Source organism: Capricornis sumatraensis, chromosome 12 (assembly GCF_032405125.1).
Source record: "Capricornis sumatraensis isolate serow.1 chromosome 12, serow.2, whole genome shotgun sequence".
In the NCBI taxonomy this organism is placed as follows: Eukaryota; Metazoa; Chordata; class Mammalia; order Artiodactyla; family Bovidae; genus Capricornis; species Capricornis sumatraensis.
Window position 1 is genome coordinate 84,875,824 of NC_091080.1, and position 15,039 is coordinate 84,890,862.

At 40.8% G+C, this 15,039-nt stretch overlaps 1 pseudogene; it reads right to left on the minus strand.

The window, feature by feature from the left end:
• Positions 1 to 15,039, minus strand: part of LOC138089055 (asparagine synthetase [glutamine-hydrolyzing]-like) — a 54,014-nt pseudogene that overhangs the window by 35,855 nt on the left and 3,120 nt on the right.

Genomic DNA, 15,039 nt, shown 5'->3' on the forward strand with positions numbered 1-15,039 from the left:
CATGACCTTAGTTTTCTGAATGTTGAGCTTTAAGCCAACTTTTTCACTCTCCTCTTTCACTTTCATCAAGAGGCTCTTTAGTTCTTCTTCACTTTCTGCCATAAGGGTGGTGTCATCTGCATATCTGAGGTTATTGATATTTCTCCCGGCAATATTGATTCCAGCTTGTGTTTCTTCCAGTCCAGCATTTCTCATGATGTACTCTGCATAGAAATTAAATAAGCAGGGTGACAATATACAGGCTTGACGTACTCCTTTTCCTATTTGGAACCAGTCTGTTGTTCCATGTCCAGTTCTAACTGTTGCTTCCTGACCTGCCTACAGATTTCTCAGGAACTTGATATTTTACTCCATGCATTTTAACTTCCACAGATTTTATTGTAGTTTTAAGCAATCAACATTTGCTTATACTTACCTGTATCATGAAGCTTAACATATTTAAATCGAGCAGATAGAGCAGTATATTAATATTTTATGTCTTTATCTCTTCTAGCAGTTTTATTCTTTCATCTGAGAATAACTTTATTCTTAAAAATCAAGTCTACATATGACATATTCATTCAGATTTCATTTGAAAACATTAAACATATTTTTTTATTTGTGATAGAATACACAACATAAAATTTACCATCTCTACCATGATCAAGTTTAACAGTGTTAGGTATACTCACATTGTTGGATAATGGATTTCCAGAACTGAAACTCTATGCCCATTAATCAATGACTATTTATTTGCCTAGACTCTAGTCCTTCATTTAATTATTGTTGTTTGGTGGCTGACTTATTTCACTTAGCATGATGTCCTCAAGGGCACCCGTGTCATAACTTGAGAGAATTCTTTCAAAAATGATGAGTAACCTTCTGTTGTGTGTGTATGCATTGTGTTTATCTGTTCATCCATTGATGGACATTTGAGTCGCTTCTACTTATTAGCTGTGTGAATAACGCTGCTGTGAATACGTGCGTGCAGATATCTCTTTTCAGATTCTGGTTCCAATAATTTGAGTATATATCCAGAAGTTCTTGGAATAGATTTTATTTCTGTATTAAACAAAGACTGTACCAGTCAGAGTGTGGCTTAGATTGGTATATCTTTTCTTGTACCTTGAGTTTTTTTTTTTTTTTTAAAGGAAGGGGTTCTTTAAGAGCGTGAAGGAGAAAAATGAGCTATATATAACATATTACTGAATATATTCAAAGCTACTTTCTAAGAAATCTTTTATTTCTAAAAATTTTAACTTAACTTTTTATTTTAAGGTAATTGTAAATTCATGTGCATGGTAAGAGATGATACAAAGAGATGTCCCATAATTTTAACCAGTTTCCTCAATGATAGCATCTTACATAGTTATAGTACAGCATTCAGATTCGTGTATCTTGTCCAGCTTTATTTTTTAAAAGAATTTTTTTATCTTGTCTAGCTTTTATTTTGTATTGGTGAGGTGTATGTATCTTCCCTCACAACAGGCAGGGTGCTTATCATCGACTTAGACGATTGTCCCTCGGTGCCTTCAAGATGAGGGTTGTGCATGTTGTACAGTATGTGTTTGTATACTCTGGTTAGTCAGGTTGGTCAAATATGCTAAGTCACACTGCTGTAGTGTTATTGATATAGCAGCGTAAGCTTTGTGGACTTGGCACTGCTTGAGGCATTTCAGTGTTGAGCAGTAGCTTTCCATGTGTGTATGTAAGTATACATAGCAGTCACTTTGACTGCTTGTTAGATATTGTACAGATACATTGATTCATTCAGGAGGCTGAAGATACTGGCTAACTTTCTTGCAGTATCTGGGTTTGGGTGTATGCTTGATTGTTTTTATCGGCAGAAAGTTGGGTATCATTAGTAGTATATCATTAGTAGTATAGCTGTCTTCCGAGAATATCCACTGAAATTGAGTATAGAAATAAGCTTTCTTAGAATATACAGCAAATAGCTGTTTATTCACTTCTACTTTGAATTTTGAGAATCAAAAAACCTTTTTTAAGAAGTGCAGTATTCATACAGAAAAGGACTTTAAGTGGTAAGTGTACAATTTTATGAATTTTAACAAAGCAGGCATACCTATGTGACTAATGCCTCAAACAAAAAGAGGATACTTCCAGTACAGCAGAATCATCCTTTGGCCCTCTCTCAGTTATTATTTCCTCAAGGGTAATCACTGTCCTGACTTTTAACATCATAGATTTGTTTTGCCTTTTTAAACATCTAATGTAAATAAGATCACACTGCATTCTCACTTTTATCTGGCTTCTTTTTGTTCAGCCCAAAATTTGTGAGATGTTTTTTTTCCCCTTATTGTGTGAATAGCAGTAGTTCATTCATATTCCATGAAAAGCCTTATATATGCACAGAAGCATACAGAATAGTGTATGCATTTTCTATTCATCTTCAACAGTTATCAACTCAATGGCCAGTCTGTTTTTAGTTACTCTCCTACTTGCTGTCATTAACTCTCCAGATTATTAGGAAGTAAGTCCTGGACATATTTTTGCCTGGGTGCTCAGTATATTTTTTTTCTTACGTATTTAATAACTTTACTAAGTTGTGTCTTGGAGTTGATTGTTCTGAGTTGATTTTCTTACATATGCTGTATACCTTTTCAGTATATGACTTCAAGTCATTTTTTTCTCATCGGGACAGTTTTCTTGAGATAGTGTTTTTAGGGAATTCCCTGGAGATCCAGTGATTCAGGATTTGCTTTTACTGCTGAGGACCCAGGTTCGATCCCTTGTGGGCAAACTAGGATCCTGCAGGCTGGGTGGTATGACCAAAAGAAAAAAGTGTTGTTAGTATTTTAGTATTTGTTCTCTACTGCTTTAGTTTTCTTCTTTGGGGATCCCCCTCTATGACCATCTTATCTACTACTTTTTTCTCAAGTCTTTTAAAATCACTTTCTTATTTTCTTTTTGATACTAAAATTTTTAAATTTCACCTATTTATATAAGACTTCTTTTTAAATACTTGTTTTTATACTATTTCTAATATAATCTTCATTTCTGAAGATATAATTTTTGGTTACACTTGTTATTTCCTGAATTCTATCATCTCATTTTTAGTTTCTCTAATTTTCATTAGTCCTGTTCTCTCAAATCTTCTATTATTTTGTTACTTTGTTTTAGCTCATTTAAAATTATCCATTTGTGATTTTCATCTGTTTTGTGAACATGTTTTAAGCTTTGCTTTTATTGTCTTTTATTGATGTCACCCTAACATCTTTTTCCTCATAATAACTCTGAGATTTGATTGCCTCCCCTTTTGTTACTAATTTTCATGTGAAATTAATTTGCCCAAACTCTTAGATGGGAGAGATTAGTCAGGATAACTTTTTGTAGCTTTCTGTATAAAGCTCCCTTTTCTATTGTTTTTACAAAGTGTTCAAAAAATATTGCCTTGTACTTTCTGAGATCTCTTGGCTTCACTTTTTCTCTGGACCGTCTTTGACTTTTGCCCTCATGTCCCTGTTCTGGTCAGTTCGGACTCTACTCCCTGCAGTTTTGCTCATTGTGAGTCTTTCTTTATTCTGTCCTCTGGCTGATTTTTGCTGTTTCCGTTTTCTCAGGCTATAAGATGCCTTTGCTTCTATCTGCTTCCTCCTTCACAAATGCTGATATTATGCAGCTTTGTGACTTCTCTTGTTTTTGCCTACCCACTTCTATTTTGGTGTCTGTGGGCATAGATTGTCACTTAGTTTTGTTGCAGGTGTTTTTTAACGCTTTTGAGTTTTGTTACCCTGATTTGTCTCTTTGGGTAGATTTGGATTAAAAACTACATATCACCATCACCACCATCTTCTGTAATAGATTTGAAAAGGAATTGCTCTGTAGCTTACTGGACTCAATAATTTGGTGCTAACTGGTGAAGTATGGATTTTTCTCCTTTGTTTTATCAATAAAACTTGTCAGTTGGTCAGAAATTAGCTAATCTCAGTCTTAGATTCCTTGAATTTCATGAATCTTTTTTTTCCTCCTTTTGTTTTATCAATAAAACTTCCATCAGTTGGTCAGTGATTAGCCAATCTCAGTCTTAGATTCCTTGAATTTCATGAATCTTCAGTATATAACTCACTTTTAAATTGGTGTCTCCACTGGAGATTCTACTATCCTGTATATTACTCTTGGGGAAGACAGTTACCTGACTTTACCTTTAATTCCTTGTGGGCTCAACTCTGTTCTCTCTTTTTCTCTTTTAGTCTTCTTTCCCCCCACCCCTACTTTCTTAGCACCATATATCCAGTCTCACTGCTTTCAAAAGTTTATAGTCTAGGCAGTGCAGAACACATACCCAGAAATATATAAATATTATAAGAGAGATTTTATGTTATCAGAGTGAAGAGGAAGTAATAATTAATTTTGGCCAGAGAAATCTTAAGAAGGCTTCACAGAGGAAGTAATAACTGGGGGAGGTGGGTTTTGAGCAACACACAGGAATTTAATAGATGTGTGAAACAACTTACTTGAAGAAACTGAATCTCCTGTGACAGTATTTCCCTATAGCAGTTCAACTCATATTGATCTTTAATTTCCTTTCTCATAATCACATATTGAGGTGAATGTGTCTCATAGAAGCCAAGGGAGTGTATAGTTTCACTGCTGAGAGTGGGCAGTAGATTAAAAAGAGTAAATGAGGAGTGGGGACTACCTGTACTAAAAGGACAGGTATAAGAAGACGGCCTAGTAAGGGATACTGAGATGTGAAATCAGAGACTTGACTTAAATGGTAAACCAGAAAAGACTGGTCTCAGAGAAGCCAAAAAGGAAGAGTTAATAATGGGTCAACAGTCAGCAATGTCAAAGGCAAATGAAGTTGAATGTGCCCTGAAGCAGGGCATTGGATTTAGTAGCTAAGAGGACACAAACTGATTTTACTTGCTCCATTTTGTTTTGGATGCTTAGAGATTTCTAAAATTTGATTTTGTTTTAGATCTATGTAGAATATTTACATAGTTTCAGAGTCAAGTATGCAAAATGTGTCTGGCTTCTGTCTCTGTTTCCTCCATCCTGATTCTTCTTCCACACCGCTGGTAACCATTCTTCTGAATTTTTCTTTCTTTTTTTTTTTTTAAAGATGTGAGACTTTCATTTTTTAAAATATTTATTTACTTGGCTATGCCAGGTCTTAACTGCAGCACATGGGATCTTTGATTTTAGTTGTGCCATGTGGGATCTAGTTCTCCAACCAGTGATCAAACCCTGACCCCTGCGTTGGCAGCGCAAAGTCTTAGCTGCAGGAGCACCAGGGAAGTCTCAGATTTTCATTTTTTTTTTATGTCCAAGTAAGTCTGGGAGGTTGACCCTCACTATTACTCCTTCACCCCGCCCCCAGCCCCACTACCCTTCGCAAGTAGAAGAAACACTTACAGTCTGCAGCTTCAGTTCAGCTCAGTCACTCAGTCCTGTCCGACTCTTTGCAAACCCCTGAACTGCAGCATGCCAGGCCTCTCTGTCCATCACCAACTCCCGGAGTTGACCCAAATCCATGTCCATTGTGTCGGTGATGCCATCCAACCATCTCATCCTCTGTCGTCCTCTTCTCCTCCTGCCCTCAGTCTTTCCTAGAATCAGGGTCTTTTCAAGTGAGTCAGCTTTCTGCATCAGTTGGCCAAAGTATGGGAGTTTCAGCTTCAACATCAGTCCCTCCAAGGAACACCCAGGACTGATCTCCTTTAGGATGGACTGGTTGGATCTCCTTGCTGTTCAAGGGACTCTCAAGAGTCTTCTCCAGCACCACAGTTTAAAAGCATCAATTCTTCAGTGCTCAGCTTTCTTTATAGTACAATTCTCACATCCATACATGACTACTGGAAAAACCATAGCCTTGACTAGATGGACCTTTGTTGGCAAAGTAGTATCTCTGCTTTTGAATATGCTGTCTAGGTTGGCCATAACTTTCCTTCCAAGGAGTAAGCGTCTTTTAATCTCATGGCTGCAATCACCATCGACAGTGATTTTGGAGCCTAGAAAAATAAAGTCAGCCACTGTTTCCACTGTTTCCCCATCTATTTGCCATGAAGTGATGGGACCGGATGCCGTGATCCTGGTTTTCTGAATGTTGAGCCTTAAGCCAACTTTTTCCCTCTCCTTTCACTTTGATCAAGAGGCTCTTATTTCTTCTTTACTTTCTGCCATAAGGCTGGTGTCATCTCCATATCTGAGGTTATTGATATTTCTCCCAGAAATCTCGATTCCAGCTTGTGCTTCCTCCAGCCCAGCATTTCTCATGATGTACTCTGCATAGAAGTTAAATAAACAGGGTGACAATATACAGCCTTGACATACTCCTTTTCCTATTTGGAACCAGTCTGTTGTTCCATGTCCAGTTTTAACTGTTGCTTCCTTAACTGCATGCAGGTTTCTCAAGAGGCATGTCAGGTGGTCTGGTATTCCCATCTCTTTCAGAATTTTCTACATCTTAGAGAGCACCTGAGCTTTGTCAGCTGACTTGTGAATAGGTCAAGGTAGGGGCAGAAAGGTCAGTGGCATTGATCTGCTTTGGCATCCAGGAATTGATCAGCCTCTCAGGCTGGCCTGGGTAGTGGCATCCAGTGATCTGAGGGTAGCAATGGCTGTCTTTAGTCTTAGGAGGACTGAAGGGACACATTTGTCCTGCAGTAGCCATCCACTGCATCATCAACCTCATGTTCAGTGTATTTTTGTAGAAACTTAAACCAGAAATTCTCTCTCTCTCTCCTTTTTTTTGAAAATATTTTATTTATTTTTTTAGTTGTAGTGGGTCTTTGTTGCTGTGCACGGGCTTACTCTAGTTGCAGCGAGCAGGAGCTACTCTTCATTGTGGTGCTCGGGCTTCTCGTGGTAGTTGCTTCTCCGGCTGCAGAGCAGAGGCTCTAGGTGCATGGGTTTCAGTAATTGCAGCACATGGGCTCAGCAGTTGCAACGCATGGGCTTAGTTGCTCCTAGGCTTGCGGGATCTCCCCGGAGCAGGGATCAAAACTGTGTTCCCCATATTGGTGTGAAGATTCATAACCAGTGAACCACCAGGGAAGCCCCCAAACCAGAAATTCTTCACCGAGGATATCCTATTGCTGAAGGCTGATTTTGGTTACCAGGGAATCTCTATATATATCAGGCTAGAGTCCTTAAATATCCCTCTCAGGAAATATTTCCTATCCTGTTCTTCGGTATTCTCCTTTCTGGCAGCAGAGACAAGTGATAGGAAGGAAATCAATGATCCAGGAATGGGATCTTCAGTTCAAGGCAAGTGGGCAGCAGTAGTTTGATCTGTGTGTAGAACATCAGACAAACAGAGTTCCTTCAGACGTCTCTTACTCTGTTTCTTGGCTTTCTTTCGCAGAAATTTTTTTTGAAAATATACGTATCCCTGTGTAAGTCTGTCTGAACCTTCTCCAGAGAAGATCACCATGGCATCTGTGCTCTTCCAAAGGTACTTGGAAGTTCAATATCTCAGTTCATGTCTATAGAAGCATGGACTGCTGTAATGTCATAAGTTTCCAAGTAAAACAGTACTTTGTCCAGGATCTGCATGCCTTTCTCAGAGTTAAAAAGGACTTCATGATATTTCCTCCCATATGATTTGCCACCTTTTAGCAGCCAGTAAATTGAGACTGTCTTCCAGGCAAGTTGCCGATGTCTGGAGCATACTCTACTGGGCACCTTTTAGCTGCTGCAGCAGGGTGGCAGCAGCAGAGAATCTGGGATCCAAGTCTCCTGATTAAAAGCATCTAGTCCTTCTGTCATCAGATGTTTCTTAGTAGCGTTGTCACAAAGGATCCAGAAGTACGCCTGTATATGAAGCAGAAAAAAATAACGTGAATAAATTCATTTCCCTAGACAAGCATTAGTTACTGTATTCCAGTGGAATCATAGCAGGTATACGCTGTTTGAGTTTCAGTTGTCAGCACTCTTTCCTGTCTCTTGCATCATCAGTTTTCCCCTGTCTTCTGGATCATTCATAGTATATGCATATCCATACATGCTGTAATATTTCTATTCTGTTTCTCACTCTCCTTTATTGCGAAAGTCCTTGAAAGAGTTGTCCACACTCGCTGTCTCCAGTTCACCTCACCTCTCTTCATAATTTCTATTTCAAAATCTGATAACAGTCTCTCCACACTGTTATAGAGGGCAGGCCGAAGTTCATCCCTACTGATGCAACTTTGCCATTTGGCTTTAAATCCAAAACTGTATTGTGTGCTGGGAAAAAAGGCTCCACTTTGAAAAAGGAGTTGTGGAGTGCTTCAAACTAGCAAGACCTTTAGCTTCTGAACACACAGCCCCAAATCCATCTTCTGTTGTGGCCGTAAAGAAAGATCTGACTGCACAGGTGTCTCTCTGCTTAGCAACACTTTTTTATTGGTAGTATCCAAAAAAATAAATGTGTACAACCCATTTAACATACAAATTGTCTGCTCAGTTCCTCCTTTGCCATAAAGATAAAGGATTATCTCACTATCTGCTTTGGTCCGGTAATCAAATTTAAAATGGTGTTTTATTTCCTTGTGGTTAAAGATCTCACCGTCGTAATAAACCTACAATTAAGGATATTTCATTGCTCAGATTAGCTGCTTTCCAAACAGTTGCTCAACTACTGCCAGCCAGTGAAATCCAAAGAAGCAGCTGGTATAGCCATTGACATTCTAAGGCTGAAATGCATCTGGACCTTCGTGTGCAATTTTCCTATCGGTCAGACACTGACCAGAGGAATAGTCATCACAACCAAAGAGAGTCCGAATGCCACACGTGGTGCAGTGGACCTACAGGATCTCCAGGCATGTGCCAACCAGGCTGGCAGGAGCAGGGGCAAGGGTGGTGGACCGTCTCTATTGTTTGTTTTTCATATAAATGTTATCTGTGTATGTGTATCTGGGCTTCCCAGGTGGCTCAGTGGTAAAGAATCTGCCTACCAGTGTAGGCTACTCGGGTTCGATCCCTGGATCGGGAAGATCCCCTGGAGCAGGAAGTGGCAACCCACTCCAGGATTCTTGCCTGGAAAATCCCATGGACAGGGGAGCCTGGCGGGCTAGTCCATGGGGTTGCAAAGAGTCGGACATGACTGAGCGTGCACACATGCTTGTATCTATAGCTACAGTTGTTTTTCTTAGATAAATGCTGACAAACTGTGCACAGTTTATCTACCTGGATTTTTCCCTCTCAACGATACATCCTGGCAATTGTTTCCCTGTTGTATATAGAGATTTTCTGAAACAATTTAATTTCTTTAATTTTGGCTGTGTCAGGTCTTTGTTGCTGTACGCACGCTTTCTCTTGTACCGGGTGAGGCCTGCTCTTCATTGTGGTGTGTGGGCCTCTCATTGCAGTGGCTTCTCTTGTTGTGGAGCACAGGCTCTGGGGCGCCTAGAGTAGCTGTGGTGCACGGGCTTTGTTGCCCCACAGCATGTGGAATCTTCCCCAGCTGGGGCCGAACGCATGTGCCCTGTACTGGCAGGCAAATTCTTAACCACTGGACCACCAGGGAGTCCTCTTCATTCCTTTGTACAGGTACAGAGTTCCCCATTTTATGAATGTTCTGGTACATTTTAAGATGGAATAAGATGGAATAAGGCTCTTAGGAAAGATTCAAAGCAAGGGAAACCTTATGGAAGAGGAGGCCTTTTATTTTGCCAACCCGTGGGACATTCAAGGGACCCATGGCAGCTAAGATGATGGTGCCAACAAAGAGAGGGCTGAACACACTAACACAAGATTGCTTTTGGTCCTACAAAATAAGCCCCTTTGTTCTCTGAGCTAAAGAGGAGCTGGAAGGGTTTGAGGAAAGAAATTGAGTTTTTCCTTTCCTCCTATATTTCCTTATTTTATATACTCTGTTATGCTGTTAGGTTTTAAGGCAGGGCTGGAGTTACCCTGGAGTTCAGCTGTCTCTCACAGAGAGACAGCTGACAGTGTCAGAGAAGTCCTGCTTTCACCTTTGGGAAACCACTTTCCTGATGCTTGGTATTCCTCCTTTGATTCTTGCTGGAATCAGCTCATTGGGCAGAAGAGGTTTTCTTTAGAAGTCTCTGAATGGAGTATAAAATGGTCCAACTCCAAAGCTCTTATACACTAGATCCAAAAATTCACTCTCGTCTATTTCCCGTTGTGCTTTGTGCTCAGCCACATTGTCCAGTAAAGCTTACTAAAGACAGCGTTTGAGTGAGTGCTGCATAATCGTACAGCCAGTGATATACACATACGCAGATCTTCAGGGGGGTTCATGGAACTAAGATCAGGGAAAGTAGGACATAGAAGATGTTTGTTCTTCTGTTGCCCTTTCTGTCAGTCCACTTCCTCACCTGTCCTCATAGAGACGAGTTGCTGGTATGATTCATCATAGTCAACCGACCTAGTCACACAGAACGGGGTCACTGTGCTTTGAAAGATTATGCACAAATGCTATATGAGGAAGGTTTTGAAGCAGTCTTGAATGATCACAAAAGCAGGGTTCAACAAAAATAAAAAACACATTCCTTGTTCTTAGATAGAACCATTTAACATCATAAGTGGTCAAACCTCCTGAGGTCAGTATATAAAATTAGCGTAATTCCCCAAAAAGATACTAGCAAAAATTTTCCCAGCACTGGATCCTAAATTTCAAATGGAAAAATAAATAAGGAATTTATTAGTATCATTCCTGCTTAGGAGTACCTATGAAAGGGGCTTCCCTGGTGGCTCAGTGGTAAAGAATCTGCCTGCAGTGCAGGAGTCGCAGGAGACACAGGTTCGATCCCTGGGATGGGAAGATCCCTTGGAGGGCATGGTAACCCACTCCAGTATTCTTGCCTGGAGAATCCCATGGACAAAGGAGCCTGATGGAGCTACTGTCCATAGGGTTGCAAAGAGTCAGACAGAACTGAAGTAACTTAGCATGCACCCACACACACACTCATACACCTTTAAGTCTTCAAAAGGAAGAGCAAGGAGAGGGGGCTGCCTTTACTCCATATTGAAAAATACTATAAAGACCCTATAATTCAAACAGTGTGGTGTTGATACCTGGCTAGATAGATAAACCAGTGGAAATAGTTCCAAGTACCTATGGAAATTTAGCATTTGACAAAGGTAGCATCTTATATCATTGAGGAAAGAGATTAACTTAAAAAGTTGAAAATGGTGTTAACATGACTGGAGAGCCATTTGGAAACATATGTATTTGGATTTGCATTCCCTTTATACGTATATATGTGTGTGCTCAGTTGTGTCTGATTCTTTGCAAGCTCATGGACTGTAGTCCACCAGACTCCTCTGTCCATGGAAGTTTTCAGGTAATAATACTGGAGTGGGTTGCCATTTCCTACTTCAGGGGTTCTTCCTGACCCAGAAATCGAACCTATGTCTCTTGCATCTCCTGTATTGGCAGGTAGATTCTTTACCACTGAGCCACCTGGGAAGCCCTACATTCCCTTTAATTTTCATTAAAATATATTCCAAATAGATGAGTTATTTCAGTGTAAAAAAGTGAAAATATAAGTTTAAGAAAAAAAATGTCCATCTCTTTATAACCTAGACATGAAAAAAGGGTTTCTATTGTAATTTAAATCCAGCAGATTGATACATTTACATGCTTAGAGTAAGGGCAACTTGTGCCTAGAAACGGACAATTGGGATCATTCCCAGTTGTGGGAATGTTAGTTTTTAATGACAGAAATTAAATGCCTAGGCTGGTGCTGAGTTGTGCAGGCTTGTGCTGACAAGCAGTGATACCTGCCTTCTGCAGGCGAGATTGAGAAATGGTCTGCATTTCCCATCTGCCTCCACTGAGAAATATTCTGCTTTGGAGCCAAACAAGGAATAAAAGGAATTAAGAGCTAGTTTTCAGCCAGAGTTTTCATGGGAAGTAAGTGTTCTCCACCTCGAGTCACTTGTCAGCTTTGGTTCAGCGAGTGAAGTCACTCAGTTGTGTCTGACTCTTTGCAACCCCATGGACTATATAGTCCATGAAATTCTCCAGGGCAGAATACTGGGTAGCCTTTCCCTTTTCCAGGAGATCTTCCCAACCCAGGGATCAAACCTCCTGCATTTCGGGCAGATTCTTTACCAGCTGAGCCACAAGGGAAGCCCAAGAATACAGGATTGGGTAGCCTATCCTTTCTCCAGCAGATCTTCCCAACCAGGAATCAAACCAGGGTCTCCTGCATTGGAGGCGGATTCTTTACCAGCCGAGCTATCAGGGAAACCCCTTTGGTCCAGTGCCAGTGACTGAATTCATAGTAGAGAAATCATGAGCTAGATATAAAACAAAAGAGCTCAGGGTTAAGCTTAAGTGATGTGCCAGTCTCCTAAGGTGTGTAAAGGAGAGAGAACCCCTGAATATACACCATCTGTTTCTTACTTCATTTATTTAAAATTTTATTTTTTATTATTTGTTCATTAGAACAAATCTCATGATCCATTGGGTCATAGAAAAATCTTTGGATCACAGAAAAAGCAAGGGAATTCCAGAAAAACATCTATTTCTGCTTCATCGACTACACTAAAGCCTTTGACTTTGTGGATCACAACAACTGTGGATAATTCTTAAAGAGATGGGAATACCAGACCACCTTACCTGCCTTCTGAGAAATGTGTATGCAGGTCAAGAAGCAACAGAACTGGACATGGAACAAGAGACTGGTTCCAAATTGGGAAAGGAGTACGTCAAGGCTGTATATTGTCACCCTGCTTATTTAACTACTATGCAGAGTACATCATGCAAATTGCCAGGCTGGATGAATCTCAAGCTGGGATCAAGATTGCCAGGAGAAATGTCAGTAACCTCAGATATGCAGATGACACACCCTAATGGCAGAAAGTGAAGAGAAACTAAAGAGCTTCTTGATGAAGGTGAAAGAGGAGAGTGAAAAAGCTGGCTTAAAACTCAACATTCAAAAAACTAAGATCATGGCATCTGATCCCATCATTTCATGACAAACAGATGGGAAAAAAATTGGAATCAGTGAGAGACTTTATTTTTTTGGGCTCCAAAATCACTGTGACTGCAGCCATGAAATTCAAAGATGCTTGCTCTTTGGAAGAAAAGCTATGACAAACCTAGGGAGTGTATTAAAAAACAGAGATATCACTTTGCCAACAAAGGCCTGAATAGCTATGGTTTTTCCAATAGTCATGTACAGATGTGACAGTTGGACCATAAAGAAAGCTGAGCACCAAAGAATTGATGCTTTCGAACTGTGGTGTTGGAGAAGAGTCTTGAGAGTCCCTTGGACATCAGGGAGATCAAACCAGGCAATCCTAAAGGAAATCAAACCCGAGTATTCATTGGAAGGACTAATACTGAAGCTGAAGCTCCAATACTTTGGCCACCTGATGGGCATGAGGAGAAGGGGGCGACAGACTCAATGGACATGAGTTTGAGCAAACTCTGGGAGATAATAAGGACAAGGAAGCCTGGCGTGCTGTAGTCCATGGGGTGGCAAAGAGTCAGACATGACTCAGTGACTGAACAGCAACAAATACATGAGAATAAACTTTACTGTGCATTCTGGATCACAAAATTTCCCCAATTCTCCATCCTTTATTTAAGACAAGAGTTATTGAGAGCTTGATGTGAATGAAGAAAATGTTACACACTGAACCTTGATCACATTTCACATTCCTCTTTTCCAATCTTTATTGAGTTCTGAGAAAAAACAAATATTAAGGAGGAATAAGGAGAAATGAGAAGATTTGAAAAGAAAGTGAAAAAGTTGAGAAGTGAGAGAGGCCCAACATACAGATAGACGATAGCTAGATCACACTGAAAAACAGAAATCTGACCCACAAGCTGCTTCTTTGTGAAAACCCCATTACTGTGGAAGTTTGAGCCTTCCCTGATGGCTCAGCAATAAAGAATCCTTCTGCCAATTCAGGAGACTTGGGTTCAATCCCTGGGTCAGGAAGATCCCCTGGAGAAGGAAATGGCAACTTACTCCAGTATTCTTGCCTGGGTAATTCCATGGACAGAGGAGCTGGTGGGCTACAGTCCATGGGGTTGGAAAGAGTAGGACATGACTTAGCAACTAAACTACCATGAAATTTTAGTTATTAAGACTAGCACCTCTTAAAGGTCCACAAGTGGATTCAGGAGTCTCCCTTTCTAGTATAATAATATGACTGGAGAAGGCAATGGCAACCCACTCCAGTGCTCTTGCCTGGAGAATCCCATGGGCGGGGGAGCCTGGTGGGCTGCAGTCCATGGGGTTGCGAAGAGTCGGAGACGACTGAGCAACTTCACTTTCACTTTTCACTTTCATGCATTGGAGAAGGCAATGGCAACCCACTCCAGTGCTCTTGCCTGGAGAATCCCAGGGATGGGGGAGCCTGGTGGGCTGCCATCTATGGGGTCGCACAGAGTCGGACACGACTGAAGCGACTTAGCAGCAGCAGCAGTACAATATGATAAGAGTTTTTTGGGCTCCAAAATCACTGCAGATGGTGACTGCAGCCATGAAATTAAAAGACGTTTACTCCTTGGAAGGAAAGTTATGACCAACCTAGACAGCATATTAAAAAGCAGAGACATTACTTTGCCAACAAAGGTCCATCTAGTCAAAGCTATGGTTTTTCCAGTAGTCCTGTATGGATGTGAGAGTTGGACTATAAAGAAAGCTGAGCACTGAAGAATTGATGCTTTTAAACTGTGGTGCTGGAGAAGACTCTTGAGAGTCCCCTTGGACTGCCAGGAGATCCAACCAGTCCATCCTAAAGGAGATCAGTCCTGGGTGTTCGTTGGAGGGACTGATGCTGAAGCTGAAACTCCCATACTTTGGCCACCTGATGCGGAAAGCTGACTCACTTGAAAAGACCCTGATTCTGGGAAAGACTGAGGGCAGGAGGAGAAGAGGACGACAGAGGATGAGATGGTTGGATGGCATCACCAACTCAATGGACATGAGTCTGAGTAAGCTCTGGGAGTTGGTGATGGACAGGGAACCCTGGCGTGCTGTAGTCCATGGGGTCAAAAAGAGTTGGACACAACTACGTAACTGAACTGAACTGAGGCAGTGGTGTGTTAGTCAATGTTTAACAGGAGATTCTCTGGGAGAGTGGGAGTGACTGGGGCCATGATTTGTAGTGTTTTCTGATTTCCAT